Consider the following 19,562-nt stretch of genomic DNA (forward strand, 5'->3'; position numbering starts at 1 on the left):
GAACGTTGATCACCAATGTTGCAGTATATCTTCGTAAATCTGCTTACCTCTTAACCCTTTTAAATACAGGTACCTGTTGATGGTTCGATACTCCAGTTTTTCGATTTTCACAATTTTGGTGGACATCTTCTTTCTTTTAATTCATTGCGTAACTCTGGTTTACTTTTTTGACCTCAAACTTCACACTGACACTCAGTGTTTATCTATGCTGACACTTCTAATGAGTTATTGTTCGTTGCTTTGGTAACGCAATATTTTTTTATGCCTGGAACTGGTCTAGGCTAACTAGATATCAATACATCCTCGTATCTATTTAATATAAACATGGGCTCTATTTGGCAGTGCGTTATCATCCAGAATATACGTGAAATAGTGGGCCTATTCGGTTGATAACTTCATGAACATATTTCTTAAGATTCATGGTTCTTGGGTAGTTTTGCCATCTAAGCGAACTCCACTCTAATCCATAATCGTGTCTCCTTAAAAGGGATGGACTTCTGGAACAGGGCAGAGTTTACTATCACAAAAACGACCATATCTGTATTTTTCAGTAAAGATTATGTATCGCCATTAATCTCACCCACTCTAATTTTTGACGCTTGTGTTCGCGACAAAGTAGAAATCTTGATAATTTTCTGACTTTCTCGTGAAAAAATCCACATGATCTGTGATGATTCTTCGACTCTAAAAAAAGTCAATTTCTTTCTTCTCCAGTAATTGAAATCGCTTACGAACATAACACGATTTCTTCAATGAAATAATTCATCGTATTACTCGTATTTGATGATCAATAAGTTTGTTCCCATTTTTCTGCTAGAATCATAGCAGGACGACAAGAAATGACATCTGAAAATCATCTCATTCAGACCTCCATATTTCTCATAAATGTTGGCTAGTAGTGTAGGCTTTCATAAAGTTCATTTGAATCAAAGTTGTAAGGCTATTGAACCTCTTCATGTATCATCAACTACTTACCGAATAGTTATTTCGAGACTTCTTAGAAAGTAGTTCTATCTAATACATAGAAAACCCTTTCCACCTTTAAAGGCCCTCAATTCTGCCACAGGTCCTGTGGACAAGCGGTCAGGGCTCCGCGTTTTCGAGTAACACAACTTTTATTAGGCCATAGGTCAGTTTATATCGGTAATACAGATTTACAATGGCTTTCGCAACATATGCGCCTCGAAGAGTTCCATAAAATGTTCTCAAAGTTCGCCCGATCTGTTTTAAAATTTATGTTGCTTTTAGGGAACCTTTTGTTCCGTGTTTAAGCTCCCAGGAGTTCGGGAAGTGGATCATTAGCTCCCCGAATTTTGTGGGAGTGTTTTTGATGGATGTTTTTATAATTTAAAGACGCGGGGAATGAGTTTCGGCTATAAAAGTTCGGGCAATTCTCGGACATGTATTTGGGGAAGAATAGAAATGGATCAGAAGAAATATTTCGTAGGGAAATTGTCTGTAGAGAAAAAAGTTTATTGTTCAGTTATTAAAGAAATAAAGTAGGTTATGGAACTCTGAAGATAGATGTTCTGTAACTCAATGTTATTGTTTCCTTCAATCACTTTATGTCCCAAAAATGCAGATAAACATAGGCATTGATGATGATATACGAGGATGTATTGTTATCTAGTTAGCCTTAGACCAGTTCCATGCATAAAAAAATATTGCGTTACCATAGCAACGAACAATAACTCTTTAGAAGTGTCAGTGTGAAGTTTGAGGTCAAAAAGGTAAACCAGAGTTACGCAGTAAATTAAAAGAAAGAAGATGTCCACCAAATTTGTGAAAACCGAAAAATTGTAGTATCGATCCATCATCAGGTACCTGTATTTAAAAGGGTTAAGAGGTGAACAGATTTACGAAGATATGCTTAATACCCTTGGTGGTCAATGTGCTTCCTATGCGACCGTGAAAAATTGGACTGCATCAAGCTTCAAAAGAAGGTAATTTTCCATTGAAGATGATGACTAAGATGTCTAAAACACTGGTGTGTGCACTTGTCACTTTTTGCAAGCATCTACATTTCAGAAAATCGGGGATATGGGATCTGTTTCGTGGCGGCGCCACTATGTCATTTGCTTCGTTTTATCCTTGTTCTATCAAAGGAAGTCCAAGATACTCTCTCGTTTTATTTTGTTTTGCGTTGATATCGAATAGCGATCAACGAGTGCAAAATATGAACTGGCCCATTTTGTCACCTGTTAAGGAGTATTTGTGATTTACAGTTCAATTTTCGTTGTAAAAACAAATTTGTCAACATTTCAACACTACCGAATAAGGGTTCAAAGGAGTATTTACTGTTCTTCTTCAACATAATTTCTGTTTGGCAACTCGAATTCGTGAGGGGAGTAATTCAATATGATTTTAATAAAACACAATTGATTGGTCAAATATCCAGTATATTCATTTGATAGAAAGTTAATTTTCACTATATCTATTCAGGAAGAATATTTGAAGAACAAACTCGAATAGATTTATCAATTTCTGATTCTCAATACATGCTCACAATTCACATTACGTATTTCCAATACAGTTTCTTTGAAATATTGCTGAAGTTGCCATAAAACTTAGCTATATCCTTCCCGAATGTTCGTTCATCTGATATTTTCTGCCTCAAATTCCAACAACACCGAATTATTAGCTGTAGTTCTTGATTGTCCATACAGAAAACTGAACTTACTGAACGACATGTTGAATAAAGAAGGAACTGTCATCCGGTAATTTCAAAATTAAATGAATCAACGTTTCTGTGCAGTCTCTGTTTCTGTGTGTTGACAATTAATGTCAGACAAAAAGCGACAATTCAGAAGATTTTCAAAAGTAGATTTTTTCGTCTGATGAAGGAGTCTGATATAGACTCCGAAACGTTACTAAGAATTATAATTTCAACGTTATTTATTTTAAGTTCATTGTCAGGCAACAATTTTTTCTAGTTAATTTGCTCCTGACAAATTAGTGCAAGAATTTACGCAGGAGCAAATCGTTGATTTCATTTTTAATTGATTTTGTTTCAGAGATTGGGAGTGAAAACCCTAAAAAGTTTATGAAGAGATGCAAAATCCTCTCAAAATAAATTTCAATCGATATCTGAATAAATGAATGTTCTACACCCCTTTCTCGAAACTAATACATTTTCACACACCAATAATCGCTTATAAATACAACATATTCGTTAGTCGTAGGAAAGTATTCAAATTATTCTCAAATATCAATTGACAATGCTCTGTCAAATTTTAAACAGCGCTACCTACAGTGGGAAAAACGAAACTGACCAGGAAGGTCAGTTTCTGTGTCAGTACCCGAAAATATCGATGCAGATCATGATATGATTTTATCAGACCGTCATATTGGGCTAAAACGGATATCTAAAGCACTGAATATTTTATACGAACGCGTTCATCATATAGTTCACGTCAATTTCGACATGAAAAAAATTGCTGCAAAATGGATCCCCAAATATTTGAATGTTGACCAAAAGCGTGCAAGGGTAGAAGCATCGCGTTCGATCTGTGCTCGATTTGAACAATGTAGACTTCTTAAACCGAATTGTTACTATGGATGAGACTTGGGCACATTTCTACGATCCAGAAACAAGGCAACAATCGATGGAATGGCGACACTCTGGTTCTCCAAGACCTAAGAAGTTTCGTGTTCAAAAAAATCTGATGGAAAAGTTCTTGGCTCAGTTTTTTGGGATTGCCATCGAGTAATCATGATTGATTTTTTGGATAAGGGTAGAACAATAACCGGTACTATTCGACATTACTGACCACTCTACAGGAAAAAATTAAAGAGGAAAGACGCGGAAAACTATCCAAGGGTATTTTGTTTTTGCAGGAATACTCCCCTGCACACAAATCCCATATTGCCATGCAAAAAATTCGTGATTTAAGGTTCGAACTACTAGAACACCCCCCTAATCCACCAAAGTTGGCTCCATCCAACTATCATCTCTTTCCTCAACTAAAAAAGTTTAAAAGGTCGTAAAATTTCTTCCAACGAGGAGGTAATAAAAGCTGCGGAGATCTGGTTTGCAGAGCAAGAAGAAACATTTTTTGAAAGGTCTAGAGACGTTGCAGGTTCGCTGTAATAAATGTATCCAATTAAGAGGAGAATATGTTGAGTAATGAAATATTTTAAATATTTTGACATTGAAATTTTTTTTGGTTCTATAAGGCTTGGAATTTTTCAATATATCCTCGTATGTGTGCTCTGGCTCCATCTAGTCGAAAATAACTGTTGGACCATTCATCAAAATTCCAAATTTCAATTCAGCTATGAAAGGCATGAAATTTTCTTCTTTATAACGCTGATGTTCCTCCAAAGAAAATAGGTCCCACAGTTCAACTCTGACTGGACCTCCAATTTTTTGAGAATGAATTGGTGTCTCAATGAAAAAATTCCCTGGTTTTGACTGATCCACATCCTCATAATTTGAGACTTGAGGTACCCAGAAAGATGAAACCAGATTCATCAGAAAATGTTATAAATTGCATAGTTCCCTTTGAAAAATCGTTTTTTCTTTCAGGAAAGAGCTATCGACGTTAATCAAACAGTTAAATGTTAAGGGAAGATCAGGCTCTGAAATCTCATTCAAAGACCCATCATTACGTCACTAATCACCTCCACAACGTGTTCAGAAATTTAGAGGAAATTGCACTTTCAGTTCTACCTTGTATACCGACTAATTCAATTGAAATTCCTGCAGACTTGATATCAGAGGATAAACTAGATGAAATAGGCTACAAATAGACAACAAAATGATCGAAATCCATGCACACCTTAAAAAGTTATTTCAAAATGAATTTGGTGAAAAATTTTTCTTTTCGGTTTTTTGTCAGGGAGTGTAGTTCCTATGCAGGAAACTGCATAGTTAATTGAAGGTACAGGGCGGCTACAAAACCCTACTTAGATGTTTCGAGTCATGCACCCAGCAAAATTCATTATTGCCTTCTCTGCCCGCATTCAGTTTCACGTTTACCGTTTCTAATCAAATCAGTATTCGTACCGGATCGCGCAGCAACAAAAGCTGCAATATTTCACGGTTGATGCAATTAGCCCGGGCTCAGGGAATCGCGGAATTCATTATTTATATGGGAAGATTCATTAAAAAAAACGGGACAAAACGTCAAAACTAGGAAATTTATTAGTGGCCAGGGTGAGCTCACCGGAAGTTAATCGCAAAAACTAACCTGATTTATATTCCCCGATCGTTGGTCGATAAAATTGCTTGGAAATGAAGATGGAGCCCTCCCGAAGGGGTCCCATTCACTGATTGGAAGAGAAAGGGTCTTTTTCGACGATTTGAATACCGAATATCATCTCCATCGTTTTAACTAGGCCGGTAACAAGATTGAACGGTTTTTAGATGTTGAGAAACAGAGATTTTATAACTTTACCTTATTCTTGGTTTTAAGGATTTTGTTCTTAGGGAATCGGTGAACCATTAGCAGGCCACTGAGTTTGGCCAACATCATTGAGTATGGGTATGGGTTTGACATTCAAAGCCAACATGCAACCATATTCCTGACTTTGTGCTAGATACCACAGCTTCTGAAGTTTCTCAGAAGATGAGGGGGTAGGTAGACATATCAAGGCTAAGTTTCCTCGAGTAGGCCTAGAACCACACAAAATTGCAAAACATGCACTCACAGGCTGGTTGTGAAACTCATTCTTATTGAACCAAACCTAAAAACACTCCATAAAACTAAGAACATTTTCAACGAATCTTGTACGAGGATTGGTTAAGCCAAAATCAGAGGAATTAGATGTCATTCTCACAGGTCATTGGTTAAGGAATCATTTTTTTTTCAAGTTGAGCGGACAGGATCTACAGCAATGATTTGGCTGAAACCACAGTTATTGAATCTTTGTCGATCATTTGAACTTCTACAGCCTTTTTACAGGATGTGTGTATTAATGATTGAAACATCGCAGTGGGCGTCAATTTTGAATTTATATGACATTTAGTTCTAAAGACTTTGGTAAAGACCAGCACACAGTTTTTCAGAGCCAACTTCCCTGTTATATTCATTTATAAAGAGTCTCTATAAATTTTCTCAAGTGCACAATGTACCCAATTGAAATGATTTCAATAAAGAATGTCCTGATCATGTCATATCTGCATACTGCAAACCTCACCGTTAGCTTTTGGTCATGAAAGTTCATGCCATGGGTTGTGTTCCGTCCAGGGCGTGCATGATAAGTGCATTGTTTCGAGAAATTACCAGCAGGAATAAATCCGATTAGCTTATTTAGGGGAGAGTTCCTTTGAATCGGACGGCCCATGAACCGGACGCTACAGTTTTCTACTACACTCGATAGTAATTTAGCATCCTTTACGTAAATCCTATTTTTGCAACATCGATCGATATCTCTTGGAAAATGGCCGACCTTGTGGCTCGCGCCTTGTTGCAAAAATGGGATTTACGTAAAGGGTGCTAAATTACCATCGAGTGTAGTAGAAAACTGTAGCGTCCGGTTCATGGGCCGTCCGATTCAAAGGAACTCTCCCCTACCAAAAATAATCCTTTGATCTATCAGTAATTGATTTACGGATATACATTTTCGCTCTGCTGTTCGCAGTGCGTCAGTATACGAGGATGTATTGATATATAGTTAGCCTAAACCAGTTCCATGCATAAAAAATATTACGTTACCTTAGCAACGAACAATAACTCATTAGAAGTGTCAGTATGAAGTTTGAGGTCAAAAAAATAAACCACAGTTATGCAATGAATTAAAAGAAAGAAGATGTCCACCGAAATTGTGAAAATCGAAAAATTGGAGTATCGAGCCATCATCAAGTACCTGTATTTAAAAGAGTTAAGAGGTAAGCAGATTTACGAAGATATGCTTAATACCCTTGGTGATCAATGTCCTTCATATGCGACCGTGAAAAATTGGACTGTATAATTCAGAAGAGGTAAATTTTCCATTACTCATGATGACCGATCGGCAAGGCCAGTTTCTGTGTCAGTCCCCGAAAATATCGATGCAGTTCATGACATGATTTTATCAGACCGTTGAATTATGCTAAAACGGATATCTGAAGCACTGAATATTTCATTCGAACGCGTTGATCATATAGTTCACGTCAATTTGGACATGAGAAAAATTGCTGCAAAATGGATCCCCAAATGTTTGAATGTAGACCAAAAGCGTGCAAGAGTAGAAGCATCGCTTTCGATCTGTGCTCTATTTGAAAACGATGTAGACTTCTTAATCCGAATTGTTACTGTGGATGAGACTTGGGTACATTTCTACGATCCAGAAACAAAGCAACAATTGATGGAATGGCGACACTCTGGTTCTCCAAGACCTAAGAAGTTTCAGTCCAAAATTCTGGTGGAAAAGTTTGCTTCAGGTTTTTGGGATTGCCATGGAGTAATCATGATTGATTTTTTGGATGAGGTTAGAACAATAACCGGAGATTACCATTCGACACTACTGATCACTCTTCTCTCAAAGAGAAAAGACGCGGAAAGCTATCCAAAGGTGCTTTAGCGTGCTTTAGAGTTTGAATTACTAGAACACATCCTTATTCACCAGATTTGGCTCCATCCGAGTATCATATCTTTCCTCAACTGAAAAAAAATTTGAAAGGTCCTAAAATTTTCTTCCAACGAGGAGGTAATAAAAGCTGTGGAGGTCTGGTTTGCAGAGCAAGAAGAAATAAAAAGGTCTAGAGACGTTGCAGGTTCGCTGTAATAAATGTATCCAATTAAGAGGAGAATATGTTGAGTAATAAAATATTTGACATTTAAATTTTGTTTGGCTCTATAGTAGACTAAGAATTTTTCAATATATCCTCGTATTCCTTTCAAACTCATTTTGTACAATAGATTGAGCTACTTGTAACCCAGACCAAGGGCGATTCCAGTGGGAAAGCCATTACCCTCCCCCTTGGGAAGTTGAGAGAAAATTTTTTTCGAATATCGAAAAATAATTTCATTTCCCTCTTCGATTAGTGTCAGTTTGAAAGTAGTTATCTTCCAAACACCTTACAGAATTTCTAATATAAAATAATGCCCTAACTCCAACATCACTCCTAGAACCATAAAGCAACGAACTTTATGAAATTTAGAGATTCATTAGTAGAAGAGTTTCTCTTTGAGAGTATGTATCACATTAAGATCTACGATGATTTTTCTGATATACGCGTGTTAAAAGTTGTCCATCGAAAACTCCCGATGGGGTTAGTTAAAAATTCGTCAAGATCGAACGGACCTATTTTCTATCAACAAACACCTTACAGAATTTCAAATATAAAATAATATAGCCCCCGTCCTCCAAAATCCCTTCTGGAACCGCCACTGACTCAGACAAGTTTCAGGTTGAAGTGACACACTGTTTTCAAAGTCTCGCCATATCAAAGTTGCATTTTTATGACTTCAGCGCACAAAAGCAAATTAAATGCACTGGTTAAACGATAGGCTGGCTTAGAATAAATGATTTTACATCATGCACTCTTTGATTAATTGGCCAATTAGCTATTGCAACACAAAACCTCCGATAGTATATAAAATTCAATTCAATCATTATTTAACGTAATTGAAAAATGTTTTCACAGCGACAAAGCCTTTCATCATGTTGCTAGGGCAATATCGATTCACACGCTTCAAAAATGCTGATAATTTCACACATCAATTCTGTTTACAATTTCCCCACCCTTCTTTCTGTGCACTGATGGTAGAGGATGAATTTCGAAAATTAGGAGTTACTTCTCAAATTACTCATGATGTTTTCATCCAATGTGCGAAAAGCGTTTTCTTCATTGAGTAAGATTACAAGAAACCAAACAATCTGAGACGATAGAAAAAATTAATAATTTCCATATGTTGACGACGTGAATTTTGAATGAATCGAGGTATTATGGTTTTTTCACTTCCAGTTATTTGAATACTACCGAGAACAGTACTTTAAAAAGATTCATAATCAACAGCATCTTTGGGATACTCTATTCTGAAGTCGCTGATACATTTATACTCCTTAATCCTTATATTTCCACTAGCGTCTTCTGAATGCTTCCCATTTCTGAAGTAGAATTCAATAATAAAAGCTTTCTGCATATATCCAATATAATTTGCAGATAATTTAATCCAGGACAACCTGATAATTTACCTGGAAAATCATAATACTCTAAACTTATACTCCATTCACTTTTATTTTAGCACTCGGTTGGCCACATTTCACTCTGTATAGTACGAAAATGTGGGTTTATGACTCTTGTCAAAACATTTTTGGGTTTTAAATCAACGCTATGTTGCCCGTTCTACGTAAAAGTTTCTGTTATTACTTATTTTGTCACAATGTTGAATCTCTTCGGAAATTATGTGACGAACATAATTGAAGTGTATACAAACTGATTGAAGGCATACCAAATCCAGTTTATTTGCATAGAAAATACAAGAGATCAGTATAATATCATAATATGCATTAGCATGAGGAGTGTTAATGTTCGTTATCTTCTTTGACTAAATTTTGAATACGTTACATCAGTTGCAGATTTCAAAAATATTAACCCAAACATGAAATGCATACGATGCAGTGGTTGGGAATAGGTATCTCCCGAAGGAATTAACAGATAATTAGAAGAATGTTAAATTCTTCAACAAAAATCATCTTGCGTCTTGCATCAATATAAGTAAGGAATTAAAGGAAGTTTTAAGTCAAGATGAACTTCACCTTTGAACAAAAATTTCACTTGAATAAACAATTAACAGGACAACTGGCGCGTACTTGTGGCTGTTCATCTTAATACATTGATAAAATAATAATAATTAAGTATTTATTGGTACCTTAAGACATTTACAATGTATAGGTTATCAAATGAAAAATAGAAAAATCAATTTTCGGAAACTTATTCTACGATGACATTCATCGAAAATCTTGTAGTAAACCCTTCGCATTAATTCACTCAAACATAAAATTCTCAAATGCCACCACATTTTTGGGTCTCCTAATAGAAGAAAATTCTTTGTCATCCTCTTCATTCACAATCTTTCTGATTGTGGAAATAATCAGCTGAAATATGAGTCGTTTAGATTGAGATGAAACATTGTATAAATTCTCTTACATTGAATATGTTCGCTACCGTCTGACGTATTGTGGATTTTAGAATATCAAGGTATAACTATTTGAATGAGCTTTTGAATCACTTTCGGCATTTTCGTAATAAAAATTCTTATTAGTTGTGGCAACGGCGCCTTACTCCGTTCTAGTCACAAAAACTTGAGAAAATTATTTCATGGCCAACCGACTGCTATAATATATAGGAATGGAGTATACATAGTACACAGTTTTTAACTTTTATCACACTTGCAACTTGTATTCGAGCAGATACATCCAACTTATCGTCCATCCAAAATGCAAATAACTTCATCTACGTATAAGAACTTAAGTCAGCGGATATCCCAAATATTATCTGCTATAGAACATAGGACCTAAGCGTATTAACTTAGGGCTCAATGGATTTGCTGGCTAAACTCATAATTTCCGCATAATTTCATAATGCAAACCTACCCTTATACATGTTGCACAACAGTTTACCTACCTGCAGGTAGATGGAATCGAGTGTAAACAATGGTTCAGCATGTATCAGAGACCTGAATGAACTATTGCACACACACTACAAACAATAATTAATATCTCGACAACTATGGAAGAGGAAGTTGTATTACGGCTTTAACCCTTGAGTGTGTTCAAATTCAATGTAGAATTGTGGAAACGGAAATAAATTGCTCGTCGTGAATATGAGCAGGTATTCCAGTGACATAATGAAAAATAATTCATCGCTGCTACTGGCTATATACAGGGTGATTCCGGAGAAGATCGTCAGATTTTAGGAGAAATTAACACTAGTCAAGACAGTTTCGAAACAATCCTTGTTTTATGGCTGAGGGCTTCTATTGAAACTCTACAGGGTGATTGGTCCGATTCGACTGATTTTACTTTTATCAATAATTTTGGTATGGCTCATTCAATTTTGATGAAATTTTCAGTGTAGTACAATAGGAATGAGTACACTCAATAATACTACTCGTTTCCCAAAATATTTTACGAGTAGGTATATCTATATTAAAAAATTCTATAGAACCAAACAAAATTTTGATGTCAAAATATTTTATTACTCAACGTATTATTTGCTTAATTGGATACATTTATTACAGCGAACCTGCCACGTCTCTAGACCTTTCAAAAAAATGTTTCTTCTTGCTCTGCAAACCAGACCTCCACAGCTTTTATTACCTCCTCGTTGGAAGAAAATTACGACCTTTTAAACTTTTTTCAGTTGAGGAAAGAGATGATAGTCGGATGGAGCCAAATCTGGTGAATAAGGGGGGTGTTCTAGTGATTCAAACCCCAAATTAAGAATTTTTTGCATGGCAACAAGAGATTTGTGTGCAACGGCGTTCTCCTGCAAAGACAAAACACCTTTGGATAGCTTTCCGCGTCTTTTCTCTTTAATTTTATTCCGTAGAGTGGTGAGTACCTAATGTCGAATAGTAATCTCCGGTTATTATTCTACCCTTATCCAAAAAATCAATCATGATTACTCGATGGCAATCCCAAAAAACTGAAGCAAGATTTTTGGACACGAAACTTCTTAGGTCTTGGAGAACCAGAGTGTCGCCATTCCATCGATTGTTGCTTTGTTTCTGGATCGTGGAAATGCACCCAAGTCTCATCCATAATATTAATTCGGTTTAAGAAGTCTACATCGTTTTCAAATCAAGCACAAATCGAACGCGATGCTTCTACCCTTGCTCGCTTTTGGTCAACATTCAAACATTTAGGGATCCATTTTGCAGCAATTTTTCTCATATCCAAATTGACGTGAACTATATGATGAACGCGTTCGTATGGAATATTCAGTGCTTCAGATATCCGTTTCAGCCCAATTCGACAGTCTGATAAAATCATGTCATGAACTGCAGCGATATTTTCGGGGACTGACACACCTTCCCGATCGGTCATCATCTTCAATGGAAAATTTACCTCTTTTGAAGCTTGCAGTCCAATTTTTCACGGTCGCATACGAAGAACATTGATCACCAAGGGTATTGAGCATATCTTCGTAAATCTGCTTACGTCTTAACCCTTTTAAATACAGGTACTTGATGATAGCTTGATACTCCAATTTTTCGATTTTCACAATTTCGTTGCTATGATCACGCAATAATTTTTTATGTATGGAACTGGTCTAGGCCAACTAGATATCAATACATCCTCGTACTACACTGAAAATTTAATCAAAATTGAATGAGCCATACCAAAGTTATTGATAAAAGTAAATTAGGTCGAATCAGACAAATCACCCTATAGAGTCTCAATAGAGGCCCCAAGCCATAAACCAAATATGTTTAGAAACTGTCTTGACTAGTTTCTTCTAAAATATGACAGTCTTCGCCCCGGAATCACCCAGTATAACATATATTTTCGTGATACTCATTAAAATTTAATTTATTCCTTTTCAACGCTTCAGTCGGTAAGCGAAGGTGTCGGTTAATCTTCACGACCCTAAACAGCACTCAACGAACGGAACAAGTTGGCTGACAGTCATTGGGGTTAATCAGAAAGGAGCTCCCCCTACGTAATGCTGATTTCACCCTTATAAAATCTGTGTTCAAGCCTCACCTACATATTTCTTGATTCCCTTCAGCAAACCGTCAAAAAGTTATGCAATGAATACTCATTACTTCGAGGATACCAGAGGGGGCCTTGATGAAGTCTTTTTTTTAGCCCGAGCGGAGATATAATTCAAAAGCGGTTGAATTGCTGGGCCCAACTTTGGTTATTAAATATTTATGGGACGATTCTGCGGATTTGGTGTACCGTGGAAGCCGCATCGTTGATCAATCTTTGCCCTAAGGTTCCATTCCATTTATTTCATACAATATTATTGACATAACCAACTTGGATATTTTTTCTCAATGCTTAGAATATTCAATGTTGAATAGTGTGAATACTTGATTGATAAGAAAATACTGAGAAAGGGAAGTATTTAAAAGGGTTAAGAGGTAAGCAGATTTACGAAGATGTGCATAATACCCTTGGTGATCAATGTCCTTCGTATGCGACCGTGAAAAATTGGACTGCAAGCTTCAAAAGTCGTAAATTTTTCATTGAAGATGATGACCGATCGGGAAGGCCAGTTTCTGTGTCAGTCCCCGAAAATATCGATGCAGTTAATGACATGATTTTAGCAGATTTTATCAGACCGTCGAATTGGGCTAAAACGGATATCTGAAGCACTGAATATTTCATACGAACGCGTTCATCATAAAGTTCACGTCAATTTGGACATGAGACAAATTGCTGCAAAATGGCATTCCAAATGTTTGAATGTTGACCAAAAGCGTGCAAGGGTAGAAGCATCACGTTCAATCTGTGCTCGATTTGAAACCGATGTAGACTTTTAAACCGAATTGTTACTATGGATGAGACTTGGGTACATTTCTACGATCCAGCAACAAAGCAACAATCGATAGAATGGCGACACTCTGGTTTTACAAGACCTAAATAGTTTCGTGTTCAAAAATCTGCTGAAAAAGTTCTTGCTTCATTTTTTTGGGATTGCCATGGAGTAATCATAATTGATGTGTTTTGTTTTAGCAGGACAACGCCCCTGCACATATTTTCAATATATCCCCGTATAAGCAACCCCCTTTAAAATCTTGAAGTATGCATAAAGTATCTCTTCTATCCTGGTATGCCTGGAAAACTTAATTCGAAATGCCAGACTATAAATTAATAATATCAAACATTGACAGGAAAATTAACGGCGTGCAGACAAAATTCAATAAATAATTCTTCGTGTTCCATTTCCTTTGCCACTTAAGGAAATCCCCGAATATTACTATTGAATTTCGCTCTTAGACCCACGAGAAGAGGGAGATTTTCCATCAATTTTCATTAGACAAAAGTGAATCCCCGAATTCTCGAGTCGCAACAAACAACTGCTCTTCATTCCGGCCGGCCTAATTAAAAAGTTTCCAAACATTTTCTGTTTGTAATCATTCATCACTCGAAACTTCGGGTTATAGTTGAAAGTTGATTGCCTTCTATTTTGAGTTAATTAATTAGGCTTTCGTGGAATCGAAATGGAACGGAAAGGCAACGCTGAAGTATTCGATGTTATTTATTCGGGAAACGAATCAGACATTCACTTTGGGAAGAAATGCACCTAATTAAACGTTTGGATCTAAGGAAAACGAGAAAAACCGAGGTTGTTCTCAGAGGTTAAATAATTCTCTGTGAAAAGGTGTTGGGAAAGTACTATTAACCACCTTTCAATTATTATGAATGGAAAATATTTGAATTTCAGTTGAAATCAGATAGGCGATAAGTATGCAAGTTCTCGAATTTTACGAGATTTGATAGGAAAATAAATAAGCGCAATATCCTGACAACGTTATATGTACAGGGTGTCCCAAAACTAATGAATCGAACGTCACACCACGATAGAGTAGATCAAATACTATCGAATGACACCAACATTAGTTGAGCGAAAATGTACCGTTTCTAAAAAAACTTAACCTAAAGTTGCCGATTTTCGAACTATTTTTTCAATCACAATGCTAATTTGTGATTGAGTACTGCGTTTTCCTCCCATATTATCACCCCTATAGAGGAGGTTTATTCTGAGTAATAAAAATCATGTAGAAAAAACAAATGTTTTAATTTACATTCACTTAGGTTATCGATTAACTACTCAAAATAATTTCAGTTAGGGGAGATAAAACAATAATCTTAGTTCAATATAATTCAAAATCGATATCCTTGTTCACAAACTGGCCCTGTTATTAAGAAAAATAGTTCAAAAATCGGCAACTTCAGGTATTTTCATAAAATTCTGAATATTTTGGAAACGGTACATTTTCGTTGAACTAATGTTGGTGTCATTCGATAATATTTGGTCTACTCTATCGTGGTTTGACGTTTGATTCACTAGTTTTGGGACACCCTGTATAAAAGTCCACCTCACTTCGTTCTGAAATAAACAAAAGATTACATTTTACGTACATAGTACTAATTTCCAAAGGAAAAGTCGACTATTCTTGAAGACAAGTACTTTTCGTCCTGATAAACTTCTCATCCGCAAACTCTTTTCGTCCTGCTGTCCGTTACTAAGATATCAATACTAGTTGGAGGGGCGTTTGAATCAATTTTACAGAGTTTCACAGAATTTGATGAAAACATAAGTGCCTATGACAATAACTGTCATTCGCTTTTTTCAAATTAATTATTTACGAAATCTGCTAGATTTTACGAGTGAAATTAATAGGTACTTGGTTTGAATGTTAGTGTTTATGATAAACAAGAAGAAATTGGAATTTGCAATTACGGCGACCTAGATGGAGGCCATCAATCGGTTAAGTATAGGGTGGGCAAAATTCGTTGTCTACTGTGGGGATCTCGAAAACTATTAGAGCTAGAAGAAAACGGATTACACATTTCCTAGCTCTTTTTCAGAGAAACAATGAATGATGAAAACAGTAGCCTCTCACGATTTTTCGTTATTGGGTTATTAGCAAAAAATGAGATTTTGACGGTTTCGGAAAGTTCTCATAACTTTCTTGTCCTTGATGTTACAGATATGAAACTTGAACCTTCATAGGCACTATTATATGTAGAAGCTATTGACAAAAAAATTTTTTCAATTCAAAAATAACAAGTTCAATAAAAGATTCGCCTTATAATTCGAAATGAAAAGACAAAATAATTTGAGCTTGTCAGTGGATTCTTCGTAAAAAGTGCCTGTAGCAGGTTCGAGTTTCAGATCTGTGATTTCAAAGACAAAAAAGTTATGAGAACTTTTCAAAATCTCATTTTTGGCTAATAACTCAAAAACGAAAATCGTAGGGGGTGACGGTTTTCACCATTCTTTGTTTCTCTGAAAAAGAGCTCGGAAATGTGTCATCTGTTTTCTCTAGCTCTTATAGTTCTCGAAAACGCCTCAGTAGACAACGAATTTTGCCCACCATGTACTTACTTTCATAAAGGAATGCGAGGTCGACGAAAAAATGTAATAGGTGTGCACCATTGTAAAAAAACTGTCGAATATTGAATTGATGTGGCCGAACACTTGATGAAAATTCATAATTGAACTTGAAACAAATTTTTCACAAAATGAGTTTTTAAACCACAACACGTGTTTCGGTATTACAATGGAATCTTCAGGTTGGTGAAAGTAAACTGTTTACCTTCACCTTCACTTATGTACTTGGTACATAAGTAACTATTTCGATCATTCGTTTTCTTTGCTTTTGTTTGTTAGGAAACATTCTTCTGCTTCTCATGAATAGGGATGGGAGAGTAAAAGTGTCAAGGATAATACAGGCCCCTCAAAAAAAAACTATGTTAACTCACATACCATTTCTATACCATTTTTTAGAATGGGCTCGGTTCAAAAGATACAGGCCGTTGAAAAACCATAAAAAAATGGTTATTTTCAGTTCGATCTCAAAAGCGGTTTTATCGAATTAAATGAATTTCAGAATATAGTTTTTCATTTATTTGAGGAATTTTCTTTGAACACAAGATATCACCCACGTCTTCTCATTATGACCATTAGGTACCATAAAAACAATAAAAATTCAAAGAACCCAACTCTTGTAACTAAGTTGGACGCTATCTAATGAATATGTCTAATACGCCGTTTTGGAGTAATTTGAGGTTCAAAAATAACAAATATCTGTGATATTCGGAAAATTGGGTAATTTGGCTATGTGCAACTCTGTTCAAAAGATCCACAGATGTGTAGTTATTCTGAAGGTAATTTTGTTTTTCTAGGGGTGGCACAGCTCATTATGAAAACTTAAAATGGCTATATCTTTTTATCAGGGCCGAATCGGGAAAAATGGTATAGGAAAAAATTGTTTCTTTCGATTTCAATAATCTGGGGTGATTCCAGGAGACTTGATCAGGTAGGAGACTTGAACCACCTCAAATATTTCAAATCAAATTTCGCGCTACCGGTATCGAAAATAGCTTGCGACAGACTCATAACAAGGCACAACTAGTGGCGGCTCCATTTTGGCCGCCATCAGAACAGTTCGGGAGTGAGAGGGTTGAACATGATTTTGTTGTAAAGAAGTAAGAAATTGAATAATTTTTTTTTGTTACACTGTCTGAAAAATTAAGTAGGTGCGTGGTGTTATTTCGTTTTATTGCTTTCATTGACTAATATTGTTTTACAAACGATGAGCGTTTTCAATAAAAATTGTAAAAGTTTCAAGAAAACATCTGTTGAATAGACTAAAAGGGAGTGCGGCAGACTTGACCCATGCTATGGTCGAGAGACATAATCAGGGATCCATGTTTCCCGCACTGAGCTTAGATAATAGTTTGTTAAAAAAAAGATTGAATAAAAGAAACAATTATAAAAAATATACAAAGGTAAAAAACATCCTGGAAATAAGTGAGAGTGCCTCTGAAATAAAAAATATGTACTTCATACGCTGATACATCTGATGATGACAACATCATCGACATAGACAATCGTTGGTTATTGGAAATTGTTTTCTTTCAATGTTTTTCCTGATAAACAAACTTATGGTCAAGTCTCTCTCGCCCCTTATTCAACTCTCCCATGGGTTGGAGAGATATGAGCCAATTTTCGGTTCCTAAAAAAAAAATTGCTGTACTCAAAATATTCATCTCACCATCACTCTACTATTATCTATCGTAACCTATTTGGGCATGATATTTTCTCGCAAAAAAATGAGTTGCTTCAGAGTGAAAAGGGGTTCATCTCTCCCGGACTCCCCATACTCTTATAATATGTGTACGAGTCAAAGACTCACCCTGTATTAGTCAAAATTACTTATTTCTGTTATTGTAGTTCAAAAAGTGAACAGAACGCATTGAGAAAATTCTCTTTTGAACGCAAGCTGGAAAATGCCTAAAAGTAGAACCGTTCATAAAAAAACGATTATGCGGTTTGCCACGAATACCGACTGTGTAATGGGCTAATGGCGGTGGTGAACGATTTGGCATTCCTTTGCTTGTTTCGCCCACTCCGCTACGCCACGTAATTCCTGCGATATAAAACGAATTTCAACTAGGACCAAATGCAAATTATCTTCGGATTCTATATCAAAGATCCTCGTGCAGGAGGGAACAAGAAAACGGAATGTAGTCCTTTGTTCTATGCACGGAAAATGGCGGGGCCTAATGGCATTAGTGGTGTTACATAAGACGGTATCCTTTCCTTAATCCCGCTCAGACCATTGTTAGCAGACAATTTCCCTTATAAGGAGATAGTTCGGATGCAACTCCGAATGCCATGTTCGTTGATATACCGTCCCAATGTATAATCCGAACAGATAATCTGAAGTTCGTGAGACTGAGGTATTGGGTCTAATCCCCGCCATCAGTCAAATTAATTGAGGTGAGAGAAGAAGCCTTCGTAGTGTACCTACGAAGCTAAACCGAAGGGACTTAATGAATTATGGGTGGAGGTTGCAAGATATGTCGGAGTTGAAGTTATGAAACTGTTCTTGGGACTAGGATCCAAATCTGGATCCGGTTGTTGTAAAAAATTACATTGCAAGGGATCACTGACTTTCCATTAGATTATTTCAGGAATATCCGCTTCGAGATGTTTATTTTCATCAGATACCCTACGACCAGAGTATGTTTACGAGGATATATTGAAAAATTCTTAGCCTACTATAGAACAAAACAAAATTTCCATGTCGAAATATTTTATTACTCAACATATTTTACTCTTAATTGGATACATTTATCACAGCGAATCTGCAACGTCTCTAGACCTTTCAAAAAAAATGTTTCTTCTTGCTCTGCAAACCAGACCTCCATAGCTTTTATTACCTCGTCGTTGGAAGAGTTTACGATTTTTTAAACTTTTTTTCAGTTGAGGAAAGACATGATAGTTGGATAGAGCTAAATCTGGTGAATAAGGGGGGTGTTCTAGTAATTCAAAACCTGAATCACGAATTTTTTGCATGGCAACATGAGATGTGTGTGCAGAGGCATTGTCCTGCAAAAACAAAACACCTTTGGATAGCTTTCCGCGTCTTTTCTCTTTAATTTTTTCCCGTAGAGTGGTCAGTAATGTCGAATAGTAATCTTCTGTTATTGTTCTACCCTTATCAAAAAAATCAATCATGATTACTCCATGGCAATCCCAAAAAACTGAAGCAAGAACTTTTCCAGCAAATTTTTGGACACGAAACTTCTTAGGTCTTGGAGAACCAGAGTGTCGCCATTATTCCATCGATTGTTGCTTTGATTCTGGATCGTAGAAATGTACCCAAGTCTCATCCATAGTCTTATGGAATATTCAGTGTTTCAGATATCCGTTTTAGCCCAATTCATCAGTTTGATAAAATCATGTCATAAACTGCATATTTTCGGGGACTGATACAGAAACTAGCCTTTCCGATCGATAATCATCTTCAATGGAAAATTTACCTCTTTTGAAGCTTGCAGTTCTATTTTTCACGATCGCATACGAAGGACATTGATCACCAAGGGTATTAAGCATATCTTCGTAAATCTTCTTAACTCTTAACCCTTTTAAATACATGTAA

General features: G+C 36.2%; 1 protein-coding gene across 3 annotated transcripts in view; it reads left to right on the forward strand.

The window, feature by feature from the left end:
• The window catches only part of LOC123317817 (midkine-B-like), a 145,658-nt gene that overhangs the window by 121,010 nt on the left and 5,086 nt on the right, over positions 1-19,562 (forward strand). The window lies entirely within an intron of this gene.

The sequence above is a fragment of the Coccinella septempunctata genome, chromosome 1 (genome assembly GCF_907165205.1).
Source record: "Coccinella septempunctata chromosome 1, icCocSept1.1, whole genome shotgun sequence".
Taxonomy (NCBI): domain Eukaryota; kingdom Metazoa; phylum Arthropoda; class Insecta; order Coleoptera; family Coccinellidae; genus Coccinella; species Coccinella septempunctata.